The sequence below is a fragment of the Haliotis cracherodii genome, unplaced genomic scaffold (assembly GCF_022045235.1).
Source record: "Haliotis cracherodii isolate W230 unplaced genomic scaffold, xgHalCrac1.p SCAF_3, whole genome shotgun sequence".
In the NCBI taxonomy this organism is placed as follows: Eukaryota; Metazoa; Mollusca; class Gastropoda; order Lepetellida; family Haliotidae; genus Haliotis; species Haliotis cracherodii.
Window position 1 is genome coordinate 3,126,578 of NW_027266286.1, and position 19,160 is coordinate 3,145,737.

At 40.8% G+C, this 19,160-nt stretch overlaps 1 pseudogene; it reads left to right on the forward strand.

Annotated features, from left to right (window-relative positions):
• The window catches only part of LOC139474296 (uncharacterized), a 37,520-nt pseudogene that overhangs the window by 4,089 nt on the left and 14,271 nt on the right, over positions 1–19,160 (forward strand).

Below are 19,160 nucleotides of genomic sequence, written 5' to 3' on the forward strand. Positions count from 1 at the left end.
CTACCCGACCGCCCCGTAAAAGAAGTAAACGCGTATTGACGTCCTAAACGACACTTAAGGCAAGGAAAGCACATTGGAAGGCCAGCAACGTGCAAGCTGACTTTATTCGTATCGTGACAGACCGCACACGCAGAGATAAATTTATTACTGTGGCATGAGAAAGCCAAACGTCCCAATGACAGCGCGCTGTCGTCACATTTGACTGCCTGCAAGCTAGTTCACGCTCAGCTAAACTGTTTCTGTATCCTGTCCCGTCTCAGCTAAGATCGCTTTGTGGCACGGTACCCTGTGTTTCAAAATACATGCTAATAAATGTTCTGTGCCCCAAACACTCTTAATTCCTGTCGACGTCAGCTTAAAGGGGCGGCTTATACGAGTGATCTGACAGGCCAATATGACGTCATGATAAGACACAAATTTCATTGGTTCATGCGTAAACGGGTGACGTCGTGTAAACACCCACCCACGTGGGCCGTTTGACAACACGAACGTAATTTTTACTGGTGATAAATATCAATAAAACGATTCCAAGACTTTTCAACAAACGCATAGGTCTTGGGCTTCAAAACCTACCTGCCATGCCGTCTTCACGTCTTCATCAAATGATACAGAGGAATGTCCTCGATTTATCCAACACAGTGAAACACAAATTATAGTGTCCTATTCTTTGGAAGAGAACGAAATACGTTTGTCGTGATGAATAAGAGCAGTGAAATTAAACAAAACAACATAATATGTATAAGGAGGAAAACGCCTTTCAAAGACCTCATAATATGTATCACGGCATCCAATCGTAATCCTGAGGTGTACGGTATATCTGCAGTTTATGAATAGCATTTCTCACAATATATACGGCAATCGGTGATTTTATTTTCGTTGTGTTCGTCTTGCCTTCTTGAATCTGGACGACAACGATCGTGTAAAAAGTCCTCGTGATGGTCAAATATATATTCAAGTGATTCTGTCGTTTCCGTCACATGTTTTCATTGCCCAGTAGCAATGTGTTTTGGCAAAGTCACACTTGTCCGGGGGCTCGTCATGCCGAAGTCACTCGATCCGTGAAACTTGGCGAGTCCAGGTTCCCTGTTGATTGGCAAGCCAAGTGTCATTTGCATATGGCCATCCATATTTTTTGCATGTGTTTCTCCCCTCAAGCCTCTTCTAATCAGAGAGCGGGCGGACGAAATAAAATATATTACTTATTAAAAAAATGTCATTCAATAATGTGTGTAAGTTATTTTATGATATTTAAAAAAAAGAGTTTAAACACTTGGTACTAGTCTATGAATTAATTTATGGTGTAGATCGGAAACGAATTTTTAATTAACAGCTGAAGAAAGATAAAGTTGACCTAGTTCTGGATCAAAACATCTAGTATATTTCGTTACTTATTTACCAGATGCTTATGTTATGTTGATACACGTGACATATTCATATTGCAGAGAAATATTGTCGCAACTTGTGATGCTTCACATTAGGCCTCTTCCTGGACACGAGTTGAAAAATCGGTGTAATAATGTAAGTTTTATCAAAATAATCTGATTATTGTTTGGTATACATCTGACTGTTGTATGCTAATGGCCAAAACTAAACAAATATCTGTAATTTTCGGATTGAACTGAAAGAATCTTGTCGTCAATTTCGTATTTATGTATCTTTAATGTTAGATTTACCGAAACTGATGTTCTGCTGCTGTTCTGCCCTAAAAACAAACAACACAATACACTTTGACACAAATGTATTGAATGTGTCACATGTACACATGACCATGTTCTTTGCTATTTATAGCGCAAGCGTATATAAGCTCCGCCCACTGTGATTCATGCAGACGCCAAACACGATCGATTCGATTTTTTATGATAAAACTTCAGAAAATGTATTGACTTATGTCTAGATATGGAGCCATTTGTTGTATCCATGGTTTGTCATTCAAGTTGACACGAAGTTTGACGGTCAATGGTGATCTGGTTCCCGTATGGTTTTCAAAAAGCTTCTCCCGACACTCGGTTGTGTTAACATTGTCAGTCATTGTTCGAAACTGAAACACCGCCAGCTTGCGGGCTATTTATAGTCAGGGTAGGGCTTTAAAACTTTACAGAAGCTTATTGACTTTTCCATCTGTATTATTAGTCACCTGTGACTGGTTGTGAGCAGCAAACAGAAAGCGTTCTGTTTCAGGCCAGCCGACTTCATCCAAGCGGAGGACACACTGCATGCAGTGCTCGTTCAAATAGCCTCTCCTTGAAAAACTGAGTCTGGGCCGACTTGATATGGCACTTCGCTTGGTTGACAATCATTTCTGTACCGTCCAGTAGTACAGAACCATCAACAAAATCAACACCGACATCGAGTTTATGTCCCGCATCCTTGGCTCGTTTTAGAAAACTGTGGAATGCCTTGTTTTCATCATGAGTCTTGACATGCTTCACAAGAGGATCATCAGACAGATACATGTGTGCAAAAGTGCACAAAACAATTCTATCATGAAGAGCCTCCACGTTAATCAATCACGCTCTCCCATTATGATTGGTAAATATAAGCGATTGAGGGAAGAGCGAGCGTGGTGGGATCTATTGTCTGACATGATTCTTTGTGTAAGGGTATCAATACCCTGAATTTCTTGTTTCGTCCAATCAACAACACCAAAAGAATACGAAAGGACGGGTACAGCATAAGTATTTGTGGCTTTAACCTTATTGCGAGCGTTCAGCCTATTTTCTTAAGCCTACACTTGCACTTGGGGAAGAGAATATATGGATGTCAACTTCTTCATTGTGAGGAACACAACGTTTCGGACTATACGCTTACCCCTTCATCATTCACCCGATGAAGGAGTAAGCATATACTCTGAAACGTTGTGTTCCTCATAATAAAGAGGTTGACATCCATATATTCTCTTCCTTATGTGTATCACTTCTAAATACCTTTCAAAGACCTACACATGTACTCTGTATTATGTACAGAGTAAAAACAAATGCAGCAAAGCGGGTTTGGGTGATCCGGGCACAGTCAGGCTGGTTAGGCTCATCATCAGCTCAGGGCCCTTGCCCCCTCTACACGCAGCTCAGACAGCGAATGGGACTTCTCCCAGGAAGCGCTGCCTAGACTCCCCAACACTGCAGCCTTCTGCATTACCCAGATTGTCAGAAGGGCTGTATTCCTGGTAGAAAACCCGGGTACTCTCCCAATGTCAGTCAACAGATTGGGAGGTACCAAACCCAAGGCACCGATAATAATGGGGAGTCGGACAACTTGGAACTTGGGATGCAAGCGTGACATTTCGAAAGCGAGGTCCGCATATTTGACATGTTTTTCCTCAATCCTGTCAATCAAATTAGTGTCAAAGGGGACAGACAATTCAATTATATGAATGATTTCATTGGATTTATCAAAAAGCACAAGATCAGGTTTGTTGGCCTGAATACGTCTGAGGCTGTATACGGGCCTATTCCAAAGAATGTGGTATTGATCATTTTCCATGACGCCCTCTACATATTACGGGTCGTACCATGGACTGACCTCTGTGTCAAAACCACAAGCATGGCGAAGACGGTAATAAAATGATCGAGCTACACCATCATGTCGTTTAAGATACTGTGTTTGTGCCAAAGCTGGGCATCCACTGACAATGTGTTGGACAGTCTCATTAATTTTCTTTTAATTATTATTATTATTATTATTATTACTATTATTATAGCTTATTTACATCTTTTAGGAGAGTCATGGATGATTGGGTATACAAATGTCAACGTAAAACAACACTAGACAACTCATTTGGTAACATGTTTTCAGCAATACGTTTCATAGGTTATTTGTGTTGATCTAGCACATATCCCTTCCTATATATCTGCATGCACACACAAAAAACATCTCAGTTTTAGAACGGAGTATATTGCGCTTCATGCGTTAGAATTTGCTTCGTATGTTGTGTTTCATGTCCAGCTCGCAGACAACATAGGCAGAGAGTTATGAAGAAGCTTTGGGCACCGAAAGGTAAGTACAAAACATGGGGAAACGGTAGATATGAATGTATAACTAAGTGTTTGAGTGAGTGAGTTAATATTTAACGTCACATCGGCAATATTGCACCCTTACCGCGACGAGAACAAGTTACACATTTATACTAGATACATTTAGACTATACAAACCTGTCGTCGACGGACAGCACAATAACTAGATTATCACCTGGTAATCTGGACGATATGGCTTTGGATCCAAAGACAGTGGCACGAGCAACTGCATCACCATCCTTTGATCCATCTGTAAATGTATCTGTTTCTCTTGTATACTTGTTAATGAATTACTTGATTATTTTCTGACTTCTTTACTTGTGTTGATGTCAGGTCTACCTCCTGCTTTACCGGTTGTCAAGAAGGTGAAGACAAAAGGCGGTGAGGAGAAATGTTTTTAAGGTTTTCCTTCTCAGCAGAAATTGCAGATGTTGTCCTTATTCCAAGATGGGGAATAAGGAAATATTTCTTTTGGTGAAGTTCCTAATATAGGGCATTAAACATTTACTTTCATGAGAGAGTCAGTTAGTATGATTTTACGCCGCTTTTAGCAATATTCCAGCAATTACATGGCGGGGGACATCAGAAATGGGCTTCACACATTGTACCCATGTCGGGAATCGAACCTGGGTCTTCGGCGTGACAAGCGAACGCTTTAACCACTTTCATGACGTTTTTCACTTGCGGCCCGTGAAGATCCGGGGTAGAATAGGTCTTCAGCAACCCACGCTTGCCGTAAGAGGCGACTATGCTTGTTGTAAGAGGCGACTGGCGGGAGCGGGTGGTCAGGCTCCCTGACTTGGTTGATGCATGTCATCATGTCCCACATGCGTAGATCGATGCTCATGATGTCAATCACTTGTCTTGACTCAGACTCGATTATTTACAGGCCGCGTCATGTAGCTGGAATATTGCTGAGTGCGGCGTTAGACAAATAACAAACAAACGTTATTCACTTGCACGTGTGTGAACATTGAGAAGCTCAAGGTATAGTATTGTGGCTGTCACAATCTACTAACTTTAAAGTAATCATACTGAGATTCAGTCATTCCAAGATGAGTGGGTATTTAATTTAACTTTCGAGACGGCGATATTCCGATTTATCGTGTGCTAGCATGTGTGACTCTTGCTCAAAAGTTGTTTGATCAAGGTTTACAACACTCAAGGCCTCAGTAAAGCTTTCCAAATTTGCCGCATCAGTGACAAAAATGATTCCCTATTTTAAATCCCAAAGAAATTATTCCCTATGTTCCTATTTCTTGTGGAATATTATTTACTTGTAAATCTAATTTGACGAACAAAGCGTTTGCCACCGTGTTGATGCTTGTGAACTATATATGTTGTTATACTTTATTTCGTTTGTCAAAGTGAAGACTTGATATAGTAGAATGTGTTACAGCTGTGTATGTATGTACTTAACGCTGCTTTAAGAAACAAATTACAAATGATTGATGTAATTGTTAACAGAATTGTTGCTGATCCGAATTTTGAAATTGACTGTAACGTGTGATCTACATTTATCGTTTCAGGTTTACAAATGAATAGTCAAATACAACTGGTCGATGGAGAGATAGCCAAACAACAGGTACAATCATATAAAACCTACAATCAATGTAATGAAAATGCCAATGTTAAGATGACAAACACGTATACCTTACATCTCTAATGTCCTATATGGGTGAATACTAGCGCTACCGCCATTTGCAAAGGTTATACATTATCTGCTATTTGACACCCTGATGTCTTGGTGACCAAACCGGTTCTGATGTCAGCCTAGAAGCTTGGTGGTAGTCGTTACACTGGCGACACATCTTACAATCATTGTTTCAGGCTGGCGTCCTGGGTCCACTTGCAAAAAGCGATCTTATCGCTACAACTATTGTAAGCCTGTGTTAAAGTATGGGAGTTACGATCATCTTAGCGCTGAGATCGCTTTGTGCAAGCAGGCCCTGGTGACCAAACCGGTTCTGATGTCAGCCTGGAAGCTTGGTGGTAGTCGTTGCACTGGCGACACATCTTACAATCATTGTTTCAGGCTGACGTCCAGGTGACCAAACCGGTGCTTATGTCAGCCTGGAAGGTTGGTGGTAGTCGTTACACTGGGGGCATATCTTACAATCATTGTTTCAGGCTGACGTCCTGGTGACCAAACCGGTTCTGATGTTAGCTTAAAGCATGGACGTTGTACTAATGCATATCCTACAACCGTTGTTTCAGGCTGACGTCCTGGTGAACACAACCGGGACTGATGTCAACCTCCTGGCTGGAACCGTCTCCTACACCTTCCTGGAGGCAGGAGGGAAAGAGCTGCAGGAGGAGCTGACCACAGCATGTCCTTCTGGACTGAAAGTCGGCGGCATAGCTCAGACCACGGGAGGGAAGCTACAGTGTCAGAAGGTGTTCCACGTTGTGTTGAAGCAGTGGATGAATAAAAATGATGAGGCAGAACAGGTTGGGATATTTTGTCATCTTTTCTTACGCGCTATGGACTTCATACATTAACACTGGAAATTTAGTTTTAATAGTTAACAGTATCAGTTTGTCATATACGTCATGTTTTAAAGCAATCATCCAATTGCATTACAGTTGTTTGATCAAGGTTACAACATTAAAGGCCCCAGTAAAGCTTTCAAAACGTATTATGGTAGACATGTGGAAGACATTTCTAAATTTGAGGCATCAGTGACAAAACTGATGCCCGATGCAATTCCCTATTTTGACTTGATCATATGTTCCCGTGTGTTATTTCCGGTGAACAATTGACTTGCCTTTGCATGTGTTTGTGACGGGTGCCACCGGTAGGGCAGGATACGCTCACCTTTTTGCGAACACCTGGTACCATCACTATTTGATAGTGATTCGTAAACACATGCTCATGATATAGTCGGAATCGTACTATCGACTCTATCAATACTATTTCTATTGGATATGGAAAGGGTGTTTTCGCGTTATTCACACGGAGTTATTTTTCCCTGTACATTGCATTGCTTATAAAAAGTTATTTTTCACACCAGATACTTAAGGATGTTGTCACAAAGTGCCTGGAGATGGCTTCAAAACAAAACCTCCAGTCCATTGCCCTGCCTGCACTTGGAGCAGGGTTTCAGAGATTCCCAGGCACACGGTCTGCAGACATCATGTTTACTGCCACTGAAACATTCCTGCAGAACAACAAAGGCTCCGCTCTTAAAACCGTCAAATTTGTCTTTCATCGAGGTGACGATATGCTAAGAAAGGTACATATATTCATAAAATACGTGGCATGGCACACGTATAATCAGTTGCTTAAATGTGCGTGCGTGCGTGCGTGCGTGCGTGCGTGTGTGTGTGTGTGTGTGAGCATCGCAGTTGGGGTACGATGACATGCATCAACCAAGTCAGCGAGCCAGACCACCCTATCCCTTTAGTCGCCTCTTACGACAACATTGGTTTGTTGGATCAAATCTAACCCGGATCTTCACGGGTATGTGCGGATGTAATCATATATAACCGAACTGCAGGTTATTTAACCATTCTTTGAATGTGTATAGGACTTCGAGGCAAGAAGGGATGGTGTGTCGGTAGTCCATGAGAGTCGTGTCAACAAGGAGATTGTTTTGAAGAAAACTGCGGGAACTAAAGGTAATATGCGTCATCTATAGCAACACTATTTTATTCCCTCACAATTAAAGGGTATCTAAAATCGAACTAACTCTCATAATGTGAAAAAAGAGGTGGCCACACTTGCTGCAGTTATTTGTGTCACGTGTGTTTCAGAACTGACCATCAGGGCAATAACTGGAGATCTGACCCAGCTGGAGGTATTGCTCTAGCACGTTCATTCTATAAGCTCCAAAATACAATATACAGCGTATACCTGTTGTCATTTAGTATTGTCATACGATAAGCGTTTTATTCAATGAGATAATTGTATCCTCAAATACGAAATTAACATTTTCTCAAACTATTAGTAATCTAAACAGTTTTCTTATGGTGCACCGGTGTTTCATACAAGTGTTGAAGTCCAATTTTTTATATTTATTATCAAGTAGAAGTAGTAAATATTTCTATTAAGATAAACGAAACAAGGCTTTTTTCATTGGATAAATTCTTAAGTGATCATTTTCAATATGTAAAATACCAGTTGCATCATATCGACACTGTTCTTCAGGTCGATGTCTTGGTGAACACGACACAGACAGACCTAGATCTGTCTGTAGGAGCTGTATCAGGGTCCCTCCTTAACGCTGGGGGTCAGGTTCTTCAGGATGGGTGTAGACAACAGCATCCGCTGGGAGCCAAACCTGGCACTGTGGTACAGACTGGTGGAGGAAAACTGACATGCAAGAAGGTGTTCCACGTCATCCTAAGAGACTGGTCAGACGGGGACGAAAAAGCAGAGAAGGCATGAAACACTGGTCAATTAGAATTATCAGAATATTTGGAAAACTTCTTTGTTTGCACCTCTATCCATTAACAATTTATGCTTGTTTTAATTATTTAGGGGCACAGGTGACCCAGTCGTCTAAGGCGCCGCAATTTGCGGTGCAGAGTTGCGTCCCTTGGACACACCATAAACCTATGATTGTGGGTTCGAATCCCGGTTCGCCACGATTATGTTTCTAGGTTTGTCAGCACCAAACCCGTGCTCGTGGGTTTCACCGAAGTGGTAAACGTCTAAGACCTGCATTACTTCGGGCTTTCCTCCCACATTAAGCTGAAACGCCGTGATGTAACTGGAATACTGCTAAAAGCGGCGTTAAACACAACTCACTCTTTCAATATAATTATTTAACGCAAGGGTAATCTTTGGATATCTCTTGGATGTACGTTTCATTATTTGTTTTTTCTAAACTGTAAATGAGACTATTCAAATATCGAATAAGTGTCTGTCCTTGAAACCAATCCTTGAACAAAAAATATTTATTTGCTTCTCTTTGTCAGACTTTTCTCTCAGTCGTCACTACGTCCTTGCAAGAGGCATCCCGACAGCAGTTCACCTCTATTGGTTTTCCCGTCCTGGGTACGGGGTATGCTGGATTTCCCGCAGAGAGGTCCACAATCCTCTTGATGAAGGCATTCGTTAACTTCTTTCAGAGCACTGCCTATACATCACTGCGAGTTCTCTCTGTTGTAGTTCATCCTAAAGACAGTGCAATCAAAAAGGTAATTTCCTACCTGGAATGTGTTGCTCCAGCTGATATACGGAATACAGTTGTTACGGGGCGAGGGCATCTTCTCAAGGTATGTTTCCACCCTTGCCGAACTAGGCAGGAGTTGTTTAGTTATCTTGGCTGGAGCAATGCATAGTCCAATCAAAATCGCGTTACGTAATCGTCATCCGGATCGTAAACTACCTTGCAGATTTCGGTCAATTGCAGGATTTATAATGAATGTGTACCGTCAACTCGGCGTAAACAGATATTTTCCAAATAATTTCATGTTTCTAATCAAGGTGCGCACGACATTTGATGCACTTCGCGAGGTGAGACCCGTCATTTCACAATATTTATTTTGATTATCGATCTGATCGTCTTGACTGGGCGCCGCCATTTTGTTGGAAGTAAAAACAATTGATATGAGAGGTGGAATCTGATTCTTCAATGTGAGGGACATAGAAGGGACATTAATCGTAATAGCCACTGATTGTGCTACGACCGAGCTAAAACATTCGGTTCTACAAGGGTGGAAACGAGATTTTTACAGTCAGTAAACTCCCTCTCCTCGAGAAGATGGTGACAATTTCAGAGTTCAATACCAAGTTATCTGATGTTGTCTTTTATATTTTTAAAAGCAACAGGGACGTGAACTGTATTACATTTCTGTTGATATGGTCACTGATTATCAGGTCACTCTCCTATCTTCCAGATCGTTGAAGACTAAGTTGGAGAGGGTGAACGCTTAGCAAGTATGGCGAAAGTCATCATCAAAGCAGGTACACTTGTATCAGAACCATTGCATCACACTGCGATTGACATTACAAAACATTCATACCATGTTCCGTTCTGTTTGGTCTCACTAATAATCTTCTTGCCGAAAATACATTGTCCCCACAAAGGGTGTATTCACTGAGATCGATCACTTTTGATATATTGAGAACTTGGCTTAACCATATATATATCACAGGTACACATAGATATATTTCTTCCCGTTGCAGACGGCACCCAGTTACCAGTAGGAGAGGAAACCCATGTTGTTGCTGGTCAGGTGGTCGGCCAAAAGGTGATTGCTTCCTTATGTCCTAATTATTTCAACTGTACCAACCTAATTTCAGATTGCAGCCATTACATGCTTCAGTTTTTTATAACTGTTTATTAATAACGGTCTAATAACAGCTTCAATGTTGTGTTCATGTTTTACTGGCATACTATTCCGTTTGGGCTTTGAGACATTGGCATAGTTTAGTTTTATGCCATAAGGTTCACCGGATGCATGGAGGACTGTCTCACTGATATATCAGTAAACTGTCCTTTGTTACCAAGGAGGGGAACGGGTGGCCAGTTGGTAAATTCGTCGTGTCAGAAAGCTATGGTCGTGGGTCCACCAAGATTTGTCCTGATTTTGTTTCTAGTTTGTCAGTGCCAACCCTTACTCATCTATATCACCAAAGTGGTAAAAGTCTATACTCATCTATATCACCAAAGTGGTCAAAGTCGATACTCATCTGTATCACCAAAGTGGTAAAAGTCTAAGACCTGCATCCTTGTGCCTTTCCTCCCACATCCATCTGACACACACTGAGTTAACATGAAATACAAATTGGCGTTACAACGAGCACACTAACTATTGCCCAGGATCTCCTCCCCCGGGCTGCTTGTGTCAGTGGTGAAAAGGATGCTATGGCCGGAACCGAAGTCAAATACATAAAGCTGAAATCTGGGGACAGGTACGACATGACGCCAGACGACTACCACTACCGACTCGTGGAATCTCAGTTCCACAGATATCTGTCAAAGGACAAGGTGAATAGGTAAGTACTATAAATGTCGTGTTCATTTTAAAGAAGATTGGGCGAGTTAATGTTTTCAATATGTAAGTGTCTTATTTCAGTGTATGATGGAAATTCGTTTTATGTTCTCTGCCCAGTGAAAACTGTCAACACAAAGGCCTCTAATATAGACAATCTCACCTGAGTATCCTTTGATATAAAATATATCAACACGAGTCCATCAAATTATAAGCAACAAAATTCAGTGCATGGTACGACACGACTCTATCAGGAGCTACACCCTATGATTGCCGAGGATTTTTAAACTTATTTCGATGCTTGTTGATACATTCACTATCACATGACACGGGGCGAGATTTTATATATCATCCAAAATGATCATTCAGCTTTTTCAGTTGGTAAACGGTACTGAGTGTCAAAGGTACAGGTAACCAGCTTCAGTGGCAGGGAGATTAGTCATCCCTTTTGATGGTGACGTCACACTTGTCTTCAAAGCATCGATTTCCATGACATCACGATGGTCTGCAAAACAATATGATAAATGTCTTTGCCACGATATCAACGAGGAGATAGTGTTTGATCTTACCCAAGAGATAACGGGAAGCGAGTTTTGACTGATATATATTTGCATATGATATGATGAGACATAAGAAGCACTATAAAGAAATGAAGAAAGTATTAAAATGAGAGACATTTTTTGTGTATGTTTCATTTCGTATCTTGCAGACACATCTTTCAAATAACACAAGTTGTATATGTGGTGAATCCAAAACAAAAGGAAGTTTTCAGGTAAGCAGCATCAATATTGCAGTAATGTCCCAATACTGGACATTTTTCATCGGGCAATTCTATTCGATGTCCATACATAAAAACAGGGACATGGGGCTCATGTCAGAATAGGGACTCGCATCAGACATCCCCTCTGTCACTGATGTATTAAACCCGGGAACGTCCTGCACATGTTTCCCATAAACCATATAAAAGCTTTGCCAGATCCTTGAATGTTGTAAACTTGGCCAAACAACTTTGGAGCTTGACATAATTGGAAAATTAACTGTGGATAGTGTTTTGACACTCTGAATCACAGATCTACTCATGATATGATCGCACTAGTTTCTTATTCAGGTGAGTAAATCCTGATCAGTTGTTGGAAATTTATTTGGCCATTCTTGAACGATATCAGTTCATTAATAAACCCGAGGCCCAAGGAGAATACTCACCATTGAGAATATCTCTCAGGATCTACGAAAAACAGAAAATATAAAAAGACATTATAAAAATCAGTGATCAACTATTACAATTACTGAATTATTAGTATAGCATAGCAGTTGTAAAACTTATATTGGCCGAAACACATACGAAGGGATTTTATAAACATTTTAGAAAATACTGTATCCCTACAAAGTCACCAATTTTGATAAAACTTGCATATTTTTAAAAAAGCCGACATAATGTATCAGCAATTTTGTTGGTCAGCCAAATATAATACAGCCCAAAGACCAATCTCACTGCCTCACCCACCCCTATAATAAATGACCAGTCGATAAGAAATGTTTTCTGAAATGTGATTGCAGTTCCTATGGGATTCACTGGTGACTGCAGGGGGTCTGGGACTTTATGAAAAAAGATATTGTCCCAGAAAATTGTCTGTTACAAAAATTACATTGTTGCAAGGAGTTATTTTGTTGAAAAAAAATGGATCCTAGTCGTAATATAAACAAATTATCTTGTCTCTTTCGCATATTGTTTCCTCAAAAAAGAGCAGATGACATTTGTTACGCGTTTTCTGGAGCTTTGGAATCCAGTACAACAGAGGAATTGACATGTCTTGGAGTTTCCGAGTCAAGTCAAAAGTTGACAACACTGATGCATAGCCTTGGCACCTATCTTCCTCAGTTCACATACTGACGTTATATGTGGCTGTATTGTATAGGTCACTGATACCTAGTTCTGTGGTGAAACATCGTACGTAGTGATGCTGACATGTCATGGTTCATAGATCGGGAGCCTTGTCAGTGGGTACATACCCAGCAGGCAAAGGGAAGTTAACCCCTTATATGGCTGTTCCGAGACGATGACCGTTGGCAGGTTCTGCAGAGTGCAGGATTCCATTAATGGGCGTCGCTGTAGTCACATGACTGCGTCGCTGTAGTCACATGACTGCGTCGCTGTAGTCACATGACTACGTCGCTGTAGTCACATGACTGCGTCGCTGTAGTCACTGAACACGATTAAACATCCTTTCTAACACCAATTAAGCATTCTTGTTGTAGCTGACATCAGTCATATTCAGTGCTACAAAATGAAAATGACTTTAGTGTGGGTAGGAATATATTACAGAAGCACATACTAGCTGTATGTTAAATATGTATGTGAATAATTAAATGTTTGTTTTTAGCTTTGGTGTGATGCTACTATGAACAGACATTACTGAAGGCTCAGTCCAGGAGGTTAAAGTACCGTAAAAATATTGCCCCCCTGTGTGACACGTAATCCTATCATAATCAATGTAACTATCATCAACCAGTGTTTTTAAGCCAGCTGATTGATGAGTATTTTTTAATATTGGCTAGCATTGTGCACAACCACCAGTGGCTAAAGTGATGACGTAAATCCTGCTAGGGTATCGTGCAGGAAGCAGAGGTACTGTAAGTCCCCATGATCCCCAGCGAGGTGGCCAAGCTTTGGTTACTGGTGGCCTATAGCCCGTGTTTTAAAACTGTATATATAATATTGCTATGCTCAGTTATGTTTCATGAATTGTTTCTAAATATAGTTTGCTCAAATATGTTGTACAATTTGTTTTTGAACAAATCTTTGCTTTCATGACTAAATAGTAAATATATTAACGTGGTCTCGTCGCTATATGGCTGCGATAGTGCCGATACGACGTTAAGTTTAAACTCACTCACTCACTCACTAGCTGTATGTGGAACATGTATCGCTGGATTGAAATGATTTGATTTGGTTTCTTTCATTACGATGGATGGTTGGTGGCCACTCGTACGTTGGTCAATAATTAATAGTTTAACAGCCTTCTGTAATTCAGTACCTCATTTCAAATTTGGGTACCACTGGAACTGACCAATACTGAACAACTTACATTTCTAGCGTGGCGCAGGCACGGAGGCCGAAACTACAACCTGTCCTAGCCTTTTATGGAACTGCGAAAGAAAATATAAAAAGCATATGTCAAGAAGGATTTCAGCAACCATGTTTCGGGAATACAGTTACATTCAGTGAATATCCTCTATTTTCAATGAAGTTCATGCAGAAATCCAACGTGTTGCTCCTATGCAAAATCCTAAGAGCAAACGTAAGTGTTTCTGCATCTTAATATTGTGATGTATTTTTTCATCTGTTATATTAAGTATTGCGTTTTGAGTATTTCTCAAATATGTATCTGAGGTATTGATAAAGAATTAACTAGTAAGTATATATCTGATACATGTGCAGTGGAATATCTCTAAATTAGATTAATTTATCCAACATATTTAAATGCCAGGGGTTTTATTTGTTTTATGTATCACACATGCGTTTTCGATATAATGTCAATCTATTTATAAAAGTGTATTTATCAGTTGTTGTCTTATCATATGTTCAAGGGACAGGCTATAGATCTAGGGACAGATAAGCCCGATTCCTACTCCCTCGTACATACACCGGACAAAGCACTTGTCATGCGCAAAGAAGACTACCTACTTCCATGTTACATTGTACACTTTGGTATCGTCAAGAGATTCAGACTCAAAGAAGGTGAATAAAAGCGACAAAACCCTTTCCACTTACATAACAAATCTCTGCCTAAAGCAAGTGTCGATGTTACTATTCCGACTTTATCAAACCGCCTTCGTGGTCTAGTGGTAGAGCGTCCGCCCGGAGAGCGGAAAGTCCGGGGTTCGATCCCCGGCCGCGTCATAACAAAAGACGTTTAAAGATGGTACCTGCTGTTACCCTGTCTGGCGCTCGGCATTAAGGAGCTAAAACGAGGACTGGTCGGCTCGGAGTCAGTATACTGTGTCTGAGTGGGGTATGCATGTTAAACTGCGGCATGGTATCTCAGTGAGCTAGCACTATAAATCGTCATCAGTCCAGACTAGTACAAGCAGCCACACACACACCTGCATGCACGTCGCTATATAAGTGCAATAATCTTGGACGCGACGTTAAACCCAATCTCACCTCACCTCACCTCACCTCACCTCACCTCACCTCACCTCACCGACTTTATCATGAGCATGTGTTTATGAATCATTATAAAATAGTGATGAGCAGGAGGACGTAAGTAGGGCTAATTCTGAAGTTCAAATGTAGCGTTGTAATGTCATCATAAAAGGCCATGTTCAAACGCAAATATGTGTGGTTTTGGAGGATTCTGAAAACTTCTGAGGACATTTGCCTTGTAACAGACGTGTATTTCTGTAATTTTTCATATTTAATTTCATATTAATTATTGTTATGAATGCTATAATGTATTGTAAATGTAATGTTTATATCGTTGTGTTTCCACATATTTACATTTCTTTCTTTAGATCCCGAAAATGTACTGAAGACTGCCGGTATGTTTATTCGTTTTATCTTAATGTATGTATGATGCTGTGTGTGTTGTTTAACGCTGCACTCAGCAATATTCCAGCTATATGACGGCGGTCTGTAAATAATAGAGTCTGCACCAGACAATCCAGTGATTGATAGCATGAGCATCGATCCACGCAATTGGGATAGTATGTGTTGTGGGTCGTATGTTGTCCATGCCAATCGATATCAACATATCCAGTAGCCAGTGACCAAGGTGGTACGTAGCACACAGTAGCATGTTACTAGCGTACGGGACATTGAATTATTGTTTCCCTTTTTCTGATTTCCTTTCAGATCCTCTCGTCTCCCCGGTAGCCGTGGCACAAAATCACACCGGAACCAGTGAGTATCTTCTCTGAGGACGCACATGTTTTAAACTGAAATAATTTTATCGTGTTTGTTTCTACCACATATTGTACAGGTTTGTAACAACGCAACAGTTACTGTCTGTGCTGTCAATTTTGACCATGTAAACATGTGAACAGACACGTCCCTTCCCATCCCGTGTCGTGCATAACGCTTTGTTAAGCATGGCCTTAGAAACTGCATAATGTGCCTTTTACATCTGTCCAGAACAGGCTGCACAACCAACTGTAGCAACACCAGTCGCTGGAATGTCAACTGTATCTGGTAAGTCTAAATATTAGGCAGTTTGGGTTGTATACGTCCCGGGGAGGTAGTAGCGGTAGCGGTAGCGGTAGTAGTGGTAGTGGTAGTAGTGGCATGCCCTTGACAGTTGCTTGGTCAACTAACAAAACTTCTCGAACGAATGTCTTAAATTCTATGCCATTTTGAGCCATTGATCACTCTTTGACGCAAAATGGTTTTTTTTTGCTCATATGTTCTATTTCTGTGAGTATGTATTTTATATTTATGCAGTTACAAAGATGGTCCTGTTAATGAAGACTGAACCAATGGAACTAATACTTGGTGATATATCACATGAACAAGTAAGTGACATGTCACTCAAGCATCACTAAGATAGTCAACAGACATACTTGTCGTACCGTGAAATGTGTGAACGTTCATGCAACACTCTTTTCATGCAATGTGTTTGTAATCGGGTAATCGTGAGAAATATTTGCATAATTTAATTTCAATAAAATATCCCATATATCTCTTTCCAAGGTTGATGTGATTGTGAGCATAATCGGAACTGATGGGAAGTTTCTGCCTGGAAGTGTCACTTCCCCAGAAGCAGGAGGGAAGGGGCTGCAGGAGGAACTGACCAAGGCCTATCCTTCTGGACTGCAAGTTGGCGCCATAGGGCAAACCACAGGAGGAACATTACAATGCCAGAAAGTGTTCCATGTTGTACTGAGACAATGGATGAATCCTAATGATGCCGCTGAGAAGGTTTGGAATACGTTTTAATAATAAATAAGAACGTTTATTCTGACGCAATTACTGACTTACGTTTGTATACTCTTTAACGCATACATTGTGGCAAGCTAAGAAGTTGAAACACTGATATAGTTATATATCAAGGGAAATATTACTAAACGCTTCTTCTTATTTATCGTGGTTATTTAAAGCTGTGCACACCAATACGCTGTCTCTCACCCCGTGGTCCACCTTCTCAACAGGTTCTCAAAACGGTTGTCACTAATTGTCTCGAGATGGCTTCAAAGAAACAGTTCAAGTCCATTGCTTTCCCTGTCCTTGGGTCCGGGCTGCACCGATTCCCTGGGAAGCGATCCGCCGACATCATGTTCACAGCAGTGGAAAGTTATATACAGAAGCATAAAGGCATATCAATTAAGTCAATCAAAATCGTCCTTCAGCCAACATGTGACGTCTTGCTGAGGAAGGTAAATTTAATTGAATCTGTTTGATTAATGTGCATTACATATTTATTCATTTATAATAATAGTTTTTTTTGTACTTTATTTCAGTCTAGTTATGTAATTACATATTGCATAAACTATTCTTCATTTTCATTGATATCAAGAGTAATATTTAGTTTTGTTTCTTACCACAAATGGTTTGTGTTCCTTATCTACACATAGGACTTTGAAGGCAGGATGGGGAAACGTCCAGTGGTGCATGGGAATACTGTCAGCAAGGAGGTTGTATTGAAGAAACAAGTTGGAACCAGTAAAGGTGACATGTCTGCCATTGTTATACAAGTTTACAATTTCGAGGGGCGTTAAAAAAGTTTGGCAACTTCAATATAAGACCATGTCGCAGAATATCTTTTGCACTTTTATTTTTCAATATAATCTCCATTCACCTCAAATCACTTATTCCATTTGTCCTTCAAGCTTTTAATACCATTTTTATAGAAATCCGCAGATTGGCCCTCTAACCACGCTTCTGTGGCAGCCTTTAAGTCCTCGTCATCCTGGAAGGGCAGATTTCATTTGCCGGAACAGGAAATAGTCACTGGGATTTAATTGTTCGAATCCACATTCACATAAAGGCAGCCTGTGCAATTCTCTACTTGTGAACCGGAGCATGTAAGGAACTTTATTACAGCGCATTGTGACCATCCTTAGGGGAATGAAGCCATCACATCTAATTTATTGTTGTGTCTGGAACTTGTTATGACAGGTGTCAACCTGATGTTATTAGTAGTGTCACACCTGCCACAAGTTGACATTGTTTGTGTCAACACAAATGCCCAAGTTGCCAAACTTATTGAACGCCCCTCGTACAATGTACAAGCAATGTATAAACCAATATACCTTTCGGAAAATTATATATGTTTTTTCTTAGCTCAAGCAGGCTTGGTCAAGTGTGAATCGGTAAACGCCACACCTATACTTTGAAAAGTGTGTATGTTTTTGTAGATGACATAACTCTGCTATTTATTGGTTCATTATTAGACTCAAAGGTGAATCAAAGGTGAATCTCAGATGAATCAAGGGACGGTCGGGTAGCCTAGTGGTTGATGCGTTCGCTCGTGACGCCGAAGACCCAGGTTCGATTCCCGACATGGGCACAATGTGTGAAGCCCATTTCTGGTGTCCCCCGCCGTGATATTGCTGGAATGTTGCTAAAAGCGGCGTAAAACCATACTCTCTCACTCACTCACTCACTCACTCAGATGAATCTCAGAGCCGACATTTGTTTCCTTTATCAACCCTCGGCTGCTCCAGTTCATGTTCTACACAGTGTTTTACATATAATCATGTCACTCATCACCATTTTCAGTGCTGACCGTAAGGGCAATAGTTGGTGATTTGGCCCAACTCACGGTACGTACATCGGTTTTTTTTATATAGTCTATATACAGTTTTGTCAAATCGTTTTCATGAGTGTTACAAATCCATACGATTGATGGAAATCAACACATTCATATGTGATTTGCACTGACACAAACTGTTTTCCTTGTTGGTCGTCTAGGATGATGTTTTGGTGAATACCACCCAAACTGACCTTGATCTGTCCATTGGTGCTGTGTCCACTTCTCTTCTGAACACTGGCGGCCCAGTTCTGCAGACAGAGTGTAAACAGCAGCACCCCCAGGGAGTCAAACCAGGGACTGTCGTCCAGACTCAGGGTGGGAAACTCAAGTGCAAGAAAGTCTTCCACACGGTGCTGGAGGAATGGGCAACGAAGAATGAGAAAACAGAGACGGTATATATACATGACATAGAGATCGGCATTGTATTGACACGTTTAACTGATTTTGGTGAATA